Below are 5,693 nucleotides of genomic sequence, written 5' to 3' on the forward strand. Positions count from 1 at the left end.
GAGAGAGAGAGAGAGAGAGAGAGAGAGAGAGAGAGAGAGAGAGAAAGGAAAGACAGACCACAGAAAAAAGACAAAGACAGATGGGACAGGAAAAGCCAAAAGATAGATACCAGGATCCAAGAACCAGGGTCAGTGATCTTACCAGCCATGACAGCTGGGTCTTCCTGTACATGCAATTTCTTACACAAATATTTAAAATATTTAAAAAGTAATACTTTATAAATATAGGCCTTTCTGGATAAACTAGATGGTAGCAGTTTGTGCCTTGAAATTACTAAGTTTCAAATTAAGACAAGATGCAGTGGCTTTGAGAAAGCTCCTGTTTAAGGATGGGCATGGCATTTTCATCTCTGCTTGTAACCACAGAGGGTTCAAGCAGGGAGAAAAGCAGGTTCCTATTGCAGCACACCTCAGAAGAAAAACAAAAACTCTCCACAGAGCTAAAGACAAGTACCTGAGAAAGAAGCTTATGCAAAAGATGTGATGGACAGGGAGCAAACCTGTGAACCAAGAAACCAAGGGCTAGCACCCAGAAGACAGGCAGATGTACAGCTCTGAGATCTGCATGGGTAGAGAAAAGTTAGCAGCCTTGGTGTCTCTGCAGAACTCAGAATGATGTTTCAAAGGCATAGGAGCTTCTTTCCCTTCTGTGGCTCTCCAGTAGCATCTTTATTAAATTAAACTTCACCTTGAATGTGGGCTCTTCTGGGAAACACAGTGTCATCTGCATGAAATAGCTGACTCAGGAGATTTGTGCTGTACAAAGATACTGCAAAGAAGTGATGGGAGACAAGGACGCTGGCAACAGAACAGCCAGACTGACGGACTTATTAGATGGATGAACTAAGGTGTGTACTGTGATGTTGTCCTAGTTTGCTCAGTTAACAAGCAGTGATAGCTATTTTCAAAGAAGAGAAATTAAATTCAAATTGTCTCAAAATGGCTAAACACTCCTCCAACCTTGAAACACTGTTGTCGCACTGAGTTTCTTGTTAGCACATATCACTAATTGTCCTCAGGGCCAAAAGGACACAGTGGCAAGCAAAACTATCAGAGAAACACAAGGAGATTTTTGTCACCAATGACAGCATAATAGGTATGCAAATGACCACTTAGCAACACCCGTAGCAATCAGGTTCTTCGTCAGCATTTGAAGAAAATAGTAGAGTATATTGCAAACAATTTGATAGCTAATTATATTAGTAAGTTTTAGGACCAAGACAATCAATTAACTGAATCTGCGTATTTTTGTGTAGAGAGAGGCATTAGCAGATATAGGTGAGTTGGAACAGAAACAGATACCTTTTAGAGAGGAGTGGAGGAGGAAAAGAAAAGCCAACTGTTAGAATTAGTTCATTCCTTTTTAGAAACAAAGGAACTGAGCGAGACAAGCAATCTCTGTGACAGAGATAGATACACACACAGCCAGTGTACATTCGCTTCACCTTTAGATCTACACATACACATTAAACGACGTGTGCTCTTACATGTCTGTTATCTACGGAGCATTGATTTTTTTCATATAAATCCTTCTTGCACTGAATATTTGAAGTAGCTTACCAAAAGGCATGAAATATAATAAAAGAGTAAGAGTCAGGATGGAGGGAAAAAACAGCAGAGGAAAGAGTAGGATCAAGATGTCATAGAAAACCTGGGGCTGTGGCAACAGTGTCCACTTTTAAACTCTGAATGTGAGCTTCTTGAAGCAAAGGCAGACAGAAATGTGATTCTGCTGACATTCCCATGTTGTAGAAGCTATGTGGGTCCATTTGTGTAAAGCACAGAACCATATAGAACCCATAACCCATGTGTCCTATCCTGGGAAACGAACCCAGGGCTGGCTAAAGTAGAAAGCAAAGTAAGGGGTATATGCCATGGATTCAGAATGCTGGCTGCCTCCAGGTAGGAGCGGGCTGTAGGCATGAGAAGGAAGCAGTGTCTTCACAGTCTGCCCCTTTAGATGAATAATTATCAAAGTTGTTTTCTTCCTGATGATTTACTAAACTGCATATTATGTTTCTGTAAACATATCATAACATGTATGAGCAGTTTCCTGGGGCCATTGGTTCTAAAACTTTTAGAAGAACTGGGTAACTCTCGGTCTTTCCCTCTCCAAATAGAGAGCACAGCAGAGAAGGGAAGTCCTTGGAAGAGTTGAGCCAGCCTGTCCTCAGCCTTCCCTGGTTTCTGTTCCATCAGTCTGTCTCCTGGCTGTTCTATATTGTGTCTACTAGATCTAAAGTGAACTGTGGGGAAAAAAAAGAAAGCTTCATTCATAGCCAAAAATATTTTCATGTTCCATGTGTGAAAATGACCAAATGGCTGTGCTCATGTTGTGACACTTTTTAACGTAAAAACGTTTCCTTGGAAGCAGTAGGCTCCTGCAGTGGAGAACAGCAGCATACGGTCAGTCCCAGTATCTGTAGGAAGTTTAGTCATAGATCCACAGAGATACCAAAATCTGTGGGTGCCCTAGACCCATGTGTAAGATGATGCAGGTTTTGTCCGCATCCTGTGAAATCTTCAGATATATTTCACACGCCTTACAATACTTAATATCACTTACAATACTTAGTCCAGTCCTTTGCCAGTACAATGGAGAAACTGGCAGGCTGAGTCTTTTAGAGAATAACAATAATGGGAGATGTCTTTATTGTGGTTGATAAAAAACAAAAAACAAAACAAAACAAAAAAAACAGTTGAAAATGATTATGTTCAACCCAAGATTGGTTGAGTCCATGAAGTGGAGACCATGGATGCAGAAGACTGACTGTGACTGGACCACACAGCAGTGACCCTCATAAAAAACAAATGGAATGCAACCCATGAAAGACCAGGCTAAAGGACCCTGCACCACATCATCTAAACAAAAGGTGTATATTTTGCCTTGCAGGCAGGATTATATACTCGAAGCATGTAAAGTACGGAGGGATACTCCAAGGCCACAGGAACGGAAAATTCTGATCCGCACACGCACTGTCACAGATGAGAATCTCCTTTGGAAGCTATTAACAGCCAGAGGAGCTGGCTCTCGCTCTCTAACCAGGGTGCAGCAGGCCCATTTAACATTCTTGTCTAGTGAAACAGCGCAGGCCCTTGTGCCTGCTTCTAAATGCACATTTTTAATATTCAATATAATGCTACTCTTTAACAAACTCTTTACTCCCTGCCTCTCTGATGAAGCTTCCCGGGGTCTTTAAAGGGATTGTTAACCCAAGAATGGATCGCACTCTTTCTGCATGAGCAGACCCAGAACCAGCCCATTAAGCTCCCGTCTTTACTCTGGCAGCGCCTCCCTCACCTCTGAGGAGATGTGCCAGCTGCTGGGTGATGAGCTCCGGAGCCTCACGCAGGAGCTCCTTCAGCACGAGCGAGGAGGAAGACTCCGGGAACCCCAGCTCACCATCACTCTGCTCTCCAGGGTTAATGACTCTGACAACTGCGGATTCCAAAGTTCTGTCCTCACTGTAAAATAAACGGAGAGGAAGAAAAGCTATGGCGTGTTTTCCCACTTCGGGGCATGATTCAGTCATGATGATTTCCCCTAAATGGCCCACAACATAAATTCCAATGACTGTGAAGAACAGGACCTAACCGGAGCTAGAGGTGCACCTGCAGAGCAAGCATAAGGAGCCGAGTTCAGATCCCCAGAACCCAAGTAAAAGCCTAAAGTCTTCCAGCTCTGGTCACTCCAGCACCACGGGGGGTGAGGGGGGTGGGGTGGAGTGGGGGGGTGGAGCTTGCTGGGGCTTGCTTAGCCCATCAGTGAGTACCGTGTCCATTGATTGGTCTTACCACAAAAGATGAAGTTAGGAGGAAGATATCTGATATGGATCTGTGACCTGTATGAGTTTGCACATCTTTGAATAGGTGCAGGTGCACACATTCATCCACAAACACTCACATACACACACACAACAAACACTCATACACAAACAACCCCCCAAACACACACATTCACATACACTCACATACACAAACACACACACACTCACAAACACACTCATACAAACACACACACACACTCATCCCCTCTCTCTCACACACACAGAAGGGAACGGGATGTTGTTCTGTGTCTCTTTATATGTCATTTCCATTCATTATTGTCCCCTGGATTCCTAGAGTATTTTCATACCTCCCCAATAGCTACTATTTATTAATTTCCACATGACTAGAAACACTGTAGCTGTGTTGACCTTGTGAAGGGGGTTCTAGTAAGATCTTTTTACCAGTGAGGGGAAGCAGGCACAATGGGGCTAAGGACTGTGTTTACAGTCAGGTGAAAATCTGACACCAGTACCTGCTCAGAACAGTCACTGAACTTCAGAAAAAAAATACCACTACACCCATGATGAGTTCACCATGGTTCTTTCAACTCAGACTATTAATTAATCACTTAAATAGATGTTGTACTTTTTTTTTTATTTTTGGAGTGCTGAAGATCAATCTCAGGCAAACACTTTACATGCCAGGCAAGTGTTTGATCACTGGGCTATCTCCCTCACCTCTCACCTCCTTCATAGGTGTAACGTAATAGAAATGGACTTTCTCAAAAGTAGAAAGGTACAGAAGAAAAGCTACATTTTTTTTCTGACTATTCAAATATGAGTTACAATAAAGCAAATAAGCTCTCTACTTTTCTGGAGTATTCAATTTTATAATCAACCACATCCCCTGATTTTATAAGCTCAGTCTCAAGGTCAACTTAGCCTTTTCCATTTTAAGTGGTGACAAAATTCTTTCCCAATTCTTGTGCTGTCACGTCATCCACTTGTGTCTTTTGCATGAGTTGTTTTGAAAAGTTAGGCACAACTTTAGCCAAGTGTGTGATAACTAGGGACACTCAAGCTATCTGTGATTTAGGGACTATCTGAGTTTTCTCCAAAGGTCCGCATGTGCAGGATGGTGTGCCACTGTGGGGGAGGGGTAGTGCTGAGAGCTTTAAGAGGTGAGTCCTGCCAGCAAACCTTAGATCATTGCGGGCATGCTCTCACAGAGGGTTGGGAGAACCTAGCTTTTAGTTTCTGCCCTGGTTCAAGGAGTGACTTTTGCTCTTCTTGCTGATAGATGACCCTCACCACAGTTCCAAACACTCTAGTCACCTGATCAGAAATTTGACTCTCCAGAGCCATGAGAAAAAGAATCCTCTCCTTACTTCCTAACACAGCTTCCGTCAGGAACTCCATTTTAGTGATAAAAAGCTGGCAAATATAGCTGAGAACTAAAGTCAGTCCAAAACTCACCCCAAACCTTCCAGCCTCTGGTCAACAGATGGTTGATAAGTATCATTCAAAAGATTTTCATTTTTCTCCAACAGTATAGAAATCAAGCAGCCCACAGACTGTTTTCAAAATGCCTTGTAACCAATTGTGTAACTGATGGTGCCTAGCTTTACTTTAATTTTTTGTCAATATGCTTCTTAAAAACTGGTTACATTAAAAAATTATTAAATATAAAGGTCTTATTGTAGGTACTCTAAGGTCAAGGTTAATTAGTGAAGGTCTCCAACAATAGGCAAACTGTAAAGAATGAACACTCCAAGCTACAGGGTGTTAGCTAGTGTACCTTCACTCAATAGCAGTATAGAGGGTATCACAGAGGTCTGTCTGTCATCATCTGTAAATAGGGAATCTGTCTTATTCATCTCCCCTTATCTCAGATCCTCACCCCAGCCGGTAGTCAGAAGACCCAAG

This window comes from Grammomys surdaster, unplaced genomic scaffold (genome assembly GCF_004785775.1).
Source record: "Grammomys surdaster isolate TR1022 unplaced genomic scaffold, NIH_TR_1.0 198, whole genome shotgun sequence".
Taxonomy (NCBI): domain Eukaryota; kingdom Metazoa; phylum Chordata; class Mammalia; order Rodentia; family Muridae; genus Grammomys; species Grammomys surdaster.